The 11,930-nt window shown below is 26.0% G+C and overlaps 1 pseudogene; it reads right to left on the bottom strand.

Annotated features, from left to right (window-relative positions):
* Positions 1–5,366: 5,366 nt before the first annotated feature.
* On the bottom strand, positions 5,367–7,170 carry LOC149062499 (uncharacterized; annotated as a pseudogene).
* Positions 7,171–11,930: the final 4,760 nt, after the last annotated feature.

Genomic DNA, 11,930 nt, shown 5'->3' with positions numbered 1-11,930 from the left:
AAAATGCTATTGGGATGATCTATTTTCCTCAAACCATTTAAGAAAAAAGGTTATTGTTATGTATGGTAAAATATTATTAAAAAGCAATGTTTGATTTCTCTAAAACTCATTGTTCTTAAGATTTAAAATGTGACATAATTTTTTTTTTATAATCATATTCTTTGCATGTATGTATATTCATATTGTAATGTCTTACGATACATTTTTACTTTAATGAAAAGTTGCAAAATTCAGCATATCCTAAATATCTAGATTTTCTTTTTTTTAAATATTATTTTACTTTAATTCCTGACTCATGAGTACCTTGTAAATTCTAAAGAATTAAAATTTTATTAATTATTTTTAATAAGACATTTTTAAATTCCATAATCATTATTCTTAATTATTCTTTAATTTATCTAAAAGTCATTGTACATTTGTATTTATCTAAGTTTACAATTTTCAAATTTGCTTTTTTATCTCAATTCAATGTGTATTTTTTGTTTATTTAATCTTTATTTACCCCATTGATTTAAATTAAAAATGTTATTGGATATGATCCATTTTCTTCAAACAATTTAAGAAAAAATTTTGTAGTTATGTATGGTAAATTATTAGCAAAAGCAATGCTTAATTGCTCTTAAAGTCATTGTTCCTAAGATTTCAAAAGTAACATATTTTTGTTTATTAAATCATATTCTCTTTATTGATATTGTAATGATAAGATTCACTAATGTATTTAACATTATTTTACTTTAATTCCTAATTCATGACTCATGATTAATAATTTCATAGAATTTAAAAATTTACTTATTAAATATGTGTATTTGCATGTATGGTTTTTAATTGGTTTGTGTTAATAAAATTATTGAAATTATAACTTTTTACTTTAAAATTGTAATGCATATTAATGTATTAGTTTCTATATTATGTCACACACGTTTAATTTTGTTGTAAGCACAACTAATAACGATTCCGAAATATTACCACTTTCCTATAAACGGAAAAGTTGAAGGTGTTCTGGAAGGTTACTCGTATATCTTCTCTATAAACGAGAATTAGTATATAAAGAGTAAACGTTATGAAGTAGATATATTACAACTGTCGAAATGAATTGAATCTAAATTCTAAACAATATACCTTATATTTTGGAAGAAAATATAATATTTTTCAAAGAAAACCATACAAATTTTTAAAGGCTTGCAGTTATATTTTACAAAGTTATTTACACCAAATCAACTATTTTTAACCATTTTGAGCATATGAATACTTTAACATAATTTTTAAGTAATTCGTAAGAACATTTGTCTCATTTAATAGGTAATGTAATAAATTCAGCGAAATAGTAAATATACAAATAATTTACTATTCAGTTGATTTCGTTTTGAGCCTCTAGTACAAACAATGTTCTCCAAGTTTAAATTTTGAAGCATTTTTTTATCAGGCATATACTTATTGATACTGACGGCTTTCACAAACTACATTTCTTTAGATACCTACTTTAGATTTAAACTAGATATGTATCTTACTATCTTCCCGGGTAACATTTTAAGTTCACATTGAATTCAGTAGAATGTCTTTCATGGTGTTTAACACGGTGATATTTCGGGTCAGGGCATGGTGTTTTGATGTCATTTGAATATCAATTTTTTACATGGGAAACACTGTACACCTATTATGCTACGGTCGATTTAAATACTATGCTAAGGTGTTTTATTAAACAGTGCATTAACCATGTATAGGTCAGTTAAAACACAGTGCAAGCGTGTCACATATTACAGTTGATTATCCGTGTAACAGGTTATAACACGGTGCACTGATAGCTTTGAATAATGGTCCAAATATTACAACTTACAAAAATTTACAACTTTGAATAATAATCATGTGAATTATTTAATAAAAATGTATAGCAAAATATGTTTAAAAAAAAATACATTAGTAAAATATTTTTTCAACTTGAAACATATAAAGTGAAACAAAGTGAAAAAGTTAACAATAAAAAATAATAATAAGTAAATAAGAATGTATACGAATATTAATATTTATTTATATAAATGTAAATTTTGTATCATGGAATGTATGATGTATCAATCTCATTCAACAAAGCCAAGCGTTTAGGAGCATGTCGGATATAGTTGTCTGCAACCTTATGAAACGTTGCTTCATCACTAGGGGATTAAATAAACCCTGACAGAGCTTCTATAAAAATAATAAAAATTTATTAACCGATTTTTATATTAAACTAGATAATTCAATATACTTATTACCTTCAAAAACGTGATTTAAAAATCGAGTTGTAAGTTGGTTGATAAAATTGTCAATAAATGGCATAAACACTGTCACTCTATAATAATCTTCTACAGAGGACACTTGAGGATTTGCTCTATTTGTTTGTTTTATTGCTGTGTGTTTTTTAAATTATTTCTGTGTCAATAACATTTGCTAAATTCTATTAAGATATTAAAAGTAAATTATATATTAATACTCAAAATTAAATTACTTCAAAACTCAAATCACATACTTTTAGTTTCTCAAATAAAATGTGAAATTCTTTTTCTGCATCCTGTCTCATTGCTTTTAAAGTATTAACTAATAATTCAATGGTACTTAAAGTATTTTTTAAATCTATCAGTTCTTTCTGTAGTTGTTTACACACAGTCATTCCAAAGGCAAAAAATATCTAAAATAATACACTAGTAACTACTCTATAGTTGTTCCTCTAAGTAGCCCAGTAAGCTAATAGCCGAAGATAATAATTTACTCTAATCTATTTCCAACTGACTAACAACTGATGAGACGTGTCAACCATGCATAACAATTTATGATAACATTTTCCCCGATTATGTAAAAAATAATATTTTATATGGTTACAAGTTAGGTACAACATATATTTGCACTTAGCACAGAATATAATAATATATTAAACGTTTAGATGCGCATTTATGGAGCCAAGGGGGAGTCTGGACCCCATAGACACATTCCCCGGCGTAAAAATATAATACTATGTAATACTATGTAGACCTTAAATAAAATAAAAACTGTTTTTTTTAATTTTTTTGAAAACTATGATTTTCTTAGCCATGACTCCATATGGCATCATTGGGGGGGAGGGGGGGTATGAGGATTTAATTTTTACATTTTCAAAAACCATTAGAAATGACCACTTAATTGTTTAATACTTTATTATATTATGTAGATGAACAACACATTAATTGTTCATTATAAAGGAACATATTAAGTTAAGTACAACATAGTTGAACAAATTAATATAATAATTAAAAACAAAACAAAATAAATTATTTCTATATCACATATTGTATAACCTTATACATCATTTTTAATACCTATAATAATTAAAAACAAAACAAAACATAACTTTTTTCTGTATCACAATAGTTAATTTTAATGAAACATAATAATAATAAAACTAAGTGAAAAATAAACTATTTTTCATGATAATGTCTAAAACAATTCCGGCTACTGTTGTAACATAAAGCTACTTCACATTTGGCACATTGAGTTCTGGAACATGGATTTGATGGACAGTACTTGCATCTTTTTTGTTTTGTATATACTCCGGCCAGTGTTCATATTTATCTGGAACTGGTGTATTGGTATATTTTCTTCGATATGGTGGGGTCTGAAAATTAAGCATAGATCTTTTTAATTTGCCTTTTCCAGATCTAAGTTATCCTTATACAATTTCAGTTTTAAAAATTAATAAAGAATTAGATTTTGGGATATTTAACTGCTTGTAGTGGCGCCTAACAATTCTTATATAATATCTTTTACATTTTATTTCTGTACGGTAAATTTCTACAAGCATATCGTGTAAATCTATTCCCCCCATAAATGAGTTATACTCTCTTACCATTGCTGGCCTTGTTACAGGAATTTGTGCCTTTTCTGATGCTGACCAACGTAATACAGGATCTGTAGGTTCTGTACCAATGTAATTTGATATCAAGTTTACACTTTTATTATCATACCACTTACAGCCTATAATGCAATGAGATTTATCAATTCTTGTATAATATGTCCCTCTTCCTGCTTTTTCGAGATCTTTGTCATTTTCAAATTGGCATCCTGCTATTCAATTTGATCGAACAGTGCCTACAGACAAAATGCCTAAACTTTTTAAATATAATATTAAATTATAAGATGTAAACCAATTATCAAAACTTAGTTTATAACTTTGATGTTTTGGTAAAATCGAATTACAATGTCACCACTCAGACCCATTTTAGTAGAAGACTATATTGTTGATTTTCCCACATAAATCACAAAGTCATGAATGATACCTGACTTAGAAGCCAATGCAAACATCTTAATTTCCCATTTATGGGGTTATGATTTGTTGTATTGTTCCATTACACTTCTGCTTTTGAATGGTATTATTATTTCATCTACTGCAGTGATTTTGACATCTACTGCAGAAAATTGTTTTGTATAGCATCAATGTATATCTATGTATTTTAAATAATTTGTCATGGTTAGGGTGGTTATTGGGTTAACTGTTTGTATTATCATTGAAATTAATATTAACACGTACATTTTCAAATCGATTGTGTGCCATGGCATCAGAAATAGCTGGATATTTTGAGTTATTTGCCCAATACATTCGTATAGTTGGCATTTTAACAATAGACATAACCATATGAATTCCCAAAAATATTTCAATTTCATTGGTATTTGTGTTTATACTAGTAGCATTTTTCTGCACAGAATACAAATTTGTTTGGTACACTATGTTTTGAATTATATTTGTATCAAAAATTTGTTTAAAATATTGTAATGGCGTGTAAGGTGAAATTGGAGGATCTGGAAAAATAACATTACATGGGTAAGGTTGGTTTTCCCATGAACCTCTTACCCAATTAGGTGGCAAATTAAGATCTGAGTTCTTTTCAGCGTAGTCTTACAAATTATCTTCTATTACATCAGCATTATCATAAGAATTATTATTTTACAAATCTTTAGTCAGTGATATATCACCTCTTATAATACACTGTTCTCTTTCCTAATAATTGTAGTATATTATTAGTTAAGTCAACTTCTTTGAATAAAAATGTATTTATTACATACCAAATCATCTAGGTGAGCATTGTTATCATCAACAAATTCATTCATATCAGCTATGCATTGTTCTAAATTATATTCTTCTGGTTCTTCATCAAAAACATTAAATTCTTCAATATCAGATAAATTTCCTTGCAACAGTTCTTCAATTTGAATTTAATTTACATTCATGATGTGAATAAATGTCTTAAAGAACAATATAATTTATTATAGTTAATTCAAGTCACATATACTTCTTGTGATGCCATATGGAATCAAGCATTGTCATAGCAATTGTATAAAAACTAATACTTACACAATTTCAATATCTATCTTATTGTAATTAAACACAATTTTCCAACTTTCAACAATATATTTGTTTTCTGAAAATTCAAATATTATGTTGATTAATTTATTATTTTATTAATTATTAAATATTTATTTATTTAGAAATTCTTGCTTTTTTAAAAGTGTGCATTATAAGTTGTAATAGTAATAAATTGATGACACTAACAAAACCCAAAACTACAATTATATAGTAATATATATATATGTATATTATATATTAGCTAATACAAATATAGTCTATTCATTCCTTAAATGTGGGTACTTATAAATTTAGGTGGTATATTTAATTTTTAACATACTTTTTGGTATATAAGGAAACTATTATTATAAATTAAATAAATAAGAATGTTTAAAAAAAAAAAATTAAAAATAGGAATATTATACTTACAAGTTCTTCTCTATATTTCATTGAATCGGCATTTTCAGTAGACAATATATTTTCTAAGGTCTGTAGATCGTTAAGATTTTTAATAGGAAGAAGCCCCATGAATGAGGATGGAAACTTTGGGAATGGTATAGCAAAAGCACGAACACGTCGATCAACAGACAAAATCGATTCTAGCAGTTTAGAATTATTTTGTACGGCTGAGGATATCTTAGCAAGTGATCCATTCATTAATAATACTTGGCTCATAATTTTTTCATCCTTCTCTTTCTCTTGTTCTTTCAATTTCAATATTTCATCTTTAAGATTATCAATTTTTGAAGAGAAACTTAAGTCTATAATAATTAAAAATAGTAGAAATAATTTTCAACTATTTTACATATTAATTTTGTAGTTACCGTGAGAAACTATCATATTATTTGTAGTTGACAATTCATTATTATTTGAAATATTTTTTTCTTCTTCTACAGTAGGCACATTGGTGGTTTCTTGACTTCCTTCATTTGATGTTTCGGTATGCAAAATAAAGTCAGCATTAGTATCAGCTGTTGTTAAAAAATCAAATTATTTTATTGGCGTATAAGATTTTGAGATGTGGTCATCAATGTTTTATCAAAGTCTTGATCAAGTACATCTAAAATAAAATAGGTAATATACTACTTATATATTTCAATAACTTCAAATTAAAAATTCAAGTTAAAATAGATTTTTGTAATTGATTATTATATAAGATTTATAAATCCTTACCACTTTCACTATATTTTGAATTTGATGTTAAGAGTTCATTATTGATTGTAGGCGATGAAGCTTTGGTAGGTTTCGTTAAAACTCAAGTAGAAGGTGTATTTGGCAATGGAAGACAATTGAAACTGTTAGATGTTGATTTTGACGTTAATAATTGATTGCTTAATGACGATGAATCAGAAACAGGCAAATAGAGAAATGTTTTTTTTTTTTGTAACGTTCAGGAGAGCACCTTTTTGTAGAACATCTTGTTCTGGGTTTCGATATATATTGATCATTTTCATCTGGATTTTCACTTTCATCGGTACTACCTTCAGTACAAAACCACGCCTAAGCTACTCGACGGGCTTGTAATTCATTATCTACAGTGTTAATTGAATAAAATTGTATCTATCAAATATCTAAATTTTCATATCTATTAGTTTAAATTCTATTTTTCTTAACCGTATATACTTACTCATAAAGAATACAATAAAATTAATACAATTAAAAAAATGCAATGTTATCTAAACATAATATATTATGCTTAACTTATTAAAAGGTCCCGCAACTTTTTTAGCATCATATAAAACACCATCATTATCATTTGGCTCAATACAATCCAATATCATTTTTTTGATTTGACTACTTGATAGGTGTTTTATGGACTTTTCCATTTTTGTGAACGGAAACCAACATTGGCTAACCTCCTGATCATATAATTCAATAAACCACGAATAAGGAACATGTTGAACCTCGTCCGTTTTTAAAAATTAAACAACAATCTAAGACCTATACAATTATAAAAAATATAAGAAAACTAATAATAATATGTTTAAATTTATATAATAAGCAATATTAATTGATAGGTACATAAAAAACTTAATTTTAAACATTAGAAATTAAAGATACCAAATTATTATTTTTTTGTTATTATTATTGTTTGAACCAACCAAATTTTAAGATTGTTAACTATATGACAGAATTACAAAAAATTATGTTTGAATGTAACATTATTTATTTATTCATAATATGGCATATTTATTTTATAAACCAATTAACACTATTCAATAAACCATAAAAAAATTAATAAATATTTGAACAAAAAAATTTTTTTTAGGTAATAATAATTTACAAAAAAAAAAAAGAAGAAACCCTTTCATTAATTTAACAGTTAAAAGTTATTTTTTTTTAACTTATTAAATATACATTAGTTATCTAAAAAAGGTATAATGCATGACTTTATTATTATATTCAAAGGAATATGAATACCAACTTTCTCTTTAATATCATCAAATGCCCAAGATTTTAGATGACTTTTTTGACTAGCTTCATAGATTTAAAGTAACTGGGAATCACATGGCTTACTGAAAAAACTTGTCAACTTTTCAAATTGCCTCCCAATGATGCATATTGTTGAGTTATCTTTACTACTAGTTGCAATGTTTTCAACCAAAACATAGACACCACTAATTAATTTTACGCAACTATTTGCTTTATCCAATTTTAATGAAAAACACTCATTTTTCCAACCACTAAATTGTGGCTCACATACATCTGACAACATTGGTCGGTTCTGGTGTATATTTTGCAATTTAATTGGACCATAGCATGATTTTTTTGACTGATTGGTTAGCATACAATTACTATATGCATGCTTTTCAGCGTATCGTCGTGCTCACTGTTGTAAAGGTTTTACACCAGACTTAATTTTTTTTTTAGAGTTTGCATAAAGTTTTCAAAGGGGAATGCAGAATAACAATTTAAAGAACCAAAGTGTTCAACATCTTCAGCTAAATGAAGGAGGGAATTTATATTATGATACATATATATTTCACCATAAATACTTTTAAAAGATAATGCAAAATGTTGAAGTAATTGATTTGCATAATCAATATATTCATCACTTAAAGACTGAGTTGAGAGAATTCGAATAGCAACGAATAATTCTAAATAATGATCATATACTTCAGCATTTAAGAAGTTCTGGAAAATAATAAATCCTAAGTATAATAGGCATTGACGTAGCTCTGTAGCTTTCCACCGACTAGCATCGTGCAACGGATATTTCCTACTATTTTCACTAAACCTCCTTTGAAACTCTATAGGAATGTATTCTGATAATTGATTAAGTTTTATGTCTAGAACATTAATTAAATTAGCAGATAATGACATGTTTTGCTTATGCTTAGTAGCCCCAATCCAAAACAAAAGAAGTTTTTTCATTACACCAATGCATACACAGTGCATGTAATCAAAAGGAATAGATTTTGCAAGATCAAAGTTTGGAAGTTCAGTTAAAATAGTTTTTCCATTATGAAAAAAAGGATCTTTATAATTCATAAAATTATTGTGTGTCCGTAAAGGTGAACCAACTTCAGTATAGCACACTCTATCAATTACCCATTTCCCCACATTTTGTCATCCTGAATGTGTAATATTATGAGAAATGGCCCATATTTCTATAGTCAATTTCAAGTCAGGATTGTCATTAGAATCTGAAAGTGTTGATGAACAACTAGTAGACTCAGAGGCCACATTAATTTCTTCAGATAAATATTCATCAATATGCATGTTATGAGAAATGTGTACGTTAGAACAATTCAAATTTGTCTGATCAACATCAGTAGAAGTTGAATAATCAGGAAGAGGATGCTCAACCGTATTTGTGTTTATTGATGAACTGTTAGAATTACTAAGAGATTAGCCTTCATAATCATCTTCACTAGATAGAGCTTCTAATAACATCATAGAAGCTCTTTTCCTATTCCTGTAACGGGTACTCTTACTAAGGTTTATATTTTGTTTTGATATATTTATTTATTTTATAAAAAAATAATAACAATCTTACATAATCTGGAAATATAGGGCAAAATACTTTTTCGCAAGTCTTTGCGTAAGATGGATGTTGAACTCTAGAACATATAAAAATAAAATATATATAATAAAAGAATAAAAAAAATATTATTTCAATATATCACACTATTCTATATCACTGCAGTTGTTTTAATCTAATTTAAAGTGTTTTTTTTTTTAATTTAATGAATTATTATTAATATTTATGTATTTATATTTTATTAGTCATTCTGCAAATAGGTACTAGTCCAAATACATAATTGTTTTTATATTCCTTTTATCGAGGAAGTTGTAATAAATTTATAAAAAGTATCTTTATCTATAAGTAATATAGGTAATATAACAATTGATTTAGGTATTATTATATCTATAGGAGTACTTTAATCTATAATTTCCTCAATTATTATTGTTCACTCTAAAATCTGCAGGTATTACATATTACTTTAGAAGTACATTATAAAAAAAACAAGTCACAAATATACTTACAATAAATAGCCATGTAGCGTATAGTATACAGTATAAATTAAACTTTAAAAAGTGCAATATCAGTATATCACTATATCTTTTAGTTACAATATTAACCAAAAAGGTCCATCTAATATATAATTACTGCTAATTTAAAACCTGTTTCTAACATTTCAATTAAATATCAATATTATAGTATCTATATAAGCAAGAAGAATTGTATTTTATTTTATCAATTCAGTTAATTTTGGTAGTTTCTTAGGTATATTATGTGTTAATACTGCAATAATTATGATTAATTAGATAAACTAAGATAAAGACTAATAGTTATTAGTCTAATTAGACTAACCTATACCTACTTTAAATTACATAGTTGTAAGTAATTTAATTAATTATACAAAAAATAGGAGAAATTTATTCATATTGTACTCTAACTGAAATACTGAATATATTTTGATTTTGGGTACCTACCGAAGTCTTATAATAATTAATATTTTATGATTCAATCTTATGTATAGTACCTATACCGAAACTGGCTGTACGTTAAGTATAGGTACCTGCTGGCCGGCTGCTGCAATTGAAAAATGCTTAACTAAAATTATTCCTTTGATTTGATCAAAACACAGATAGAAAATGTTAATTTAATTGAATGTATAGGTAACCTATACTAATGTAAAATATAATAATTATTATTACTATTATTTTAATAGATAGTTACTTATATAACGGGTGAAACAAGACGAAATTACAGCAAACTGAACTCCCAAAGTCCCAACTACAGCCAGTATATTATACTGATCACATGTGATTTAATAAATAATAATATAAACTAAATAAATTGATCATAGACAAAAAAAGTGTTGCTCCGTCTTACAAACGTATAACATAGCAAAATCTGTTTAGCGCGGGACAACTTTACTCCCTTTGTATTTATAGTAGAATTACTAAAATTCCACAACGTATAGGGGAGAATATTATCTGTGCAATAGCGTCGTTATTTTTTGATATCATAAGTACACTTTAAGTTATCAGTTTGAGAACATAAGTTTTTTCATTTAATTATTAATAATTATTGGTTAGTGCTTTCAAAAAAATAACGACACTATTGCACAAATAATATTCTCCCCTATACGTTGTGGAATTTTGGTATTTTTCAAAATACGTAATAAAATATACAAAATATAAATTCTATACCAATTACCAACTAAAATAACTATTAAGTAATAAGTACCTACAAAGGAAAAAAAAGCTTAAAAAAGTGCAAAGAGTTTGGCTCATCGAGGCTAGTTCGAACATAAGATATTCAGTACATTAATCCTATTGAAATTTAAAATTAAATACAATTTAAAGGTAAGAGCATTATTTAGACAACCTCATGGCGTTTTACTACACTTTATTTTTGAAACAAGTTACAAGTATTTTAGGATGTATAATAATTTACAATTTCAAGATTGATTTTATTTCTTTAGAATAGCCCAAAATCTTGAATTTTGAAATTTTTAGCAAATATTTAAATTCGCATTTTCATTAATTATAAAATTTTCGAATTATTTTGACTCTTTTGAATTATTTATACCCACGATAAATATTTCGAAATATATAAATTTTTATAAATTATTCTGGATAAAACTTTTTCAAACATTAAAAAAGCTTTAAAATTTAATACAAGGTTTCTACTAATTTAATTTAACGGAAGTTTAAAAATATTAAAGATACATAAGCATGATTATTTTTTATATGCAAGTTCACTTTTTGACAAAATTCGATCTGATAAGTTTTTAATTTACTTTCAGTTAGAATTCGTAAACATTTTTTTCTATAGATAACATAACAAATTTGAATGGAGGATTCCCCATAAAGATTTTTACTTTATACATTAGGTTAATATTATTTTTTTTTAAAAGCGTTTTATTTTAAACATTTTACGATATTGGATTTTCAGCAGTAAATTGTCGAATACCCATTTATCAATTTTTGATGTTTTTTTGTAATTCAAAAACGATGAACCCTAGTCACTCGAATGTTTACAAAATATTTATACTAGCAATTTTTACACATAACAAAATTTTCAAGATGTTCAAACTGTTTTGTGCTATTAACAGTTATGAGCATTTTT

The sequence above is a fragment of the Diuraphis noxia genome, unplaced genomic scaffold (assembly GCF_037042655.1).
Source record: "Diuraphis noxia isolate RWA-SAM2 unplaced genomic scaffold, SU_Dnox_SAM2 contig0001, whole genome shotgun sequence".
Taxonomy (NCBI): domain Eukaryota; kingdom Metazoa; phylum Arthropoda; class Insecta; order Hemiptera; family Aphididae; genus Diuraphis; species Diuraphis noxia.
The sequence above is the reverse complement of the archived record's forward strand: the minus strand, read 5'-3'. Positions and strand labels throughout refer to the sequence as shown.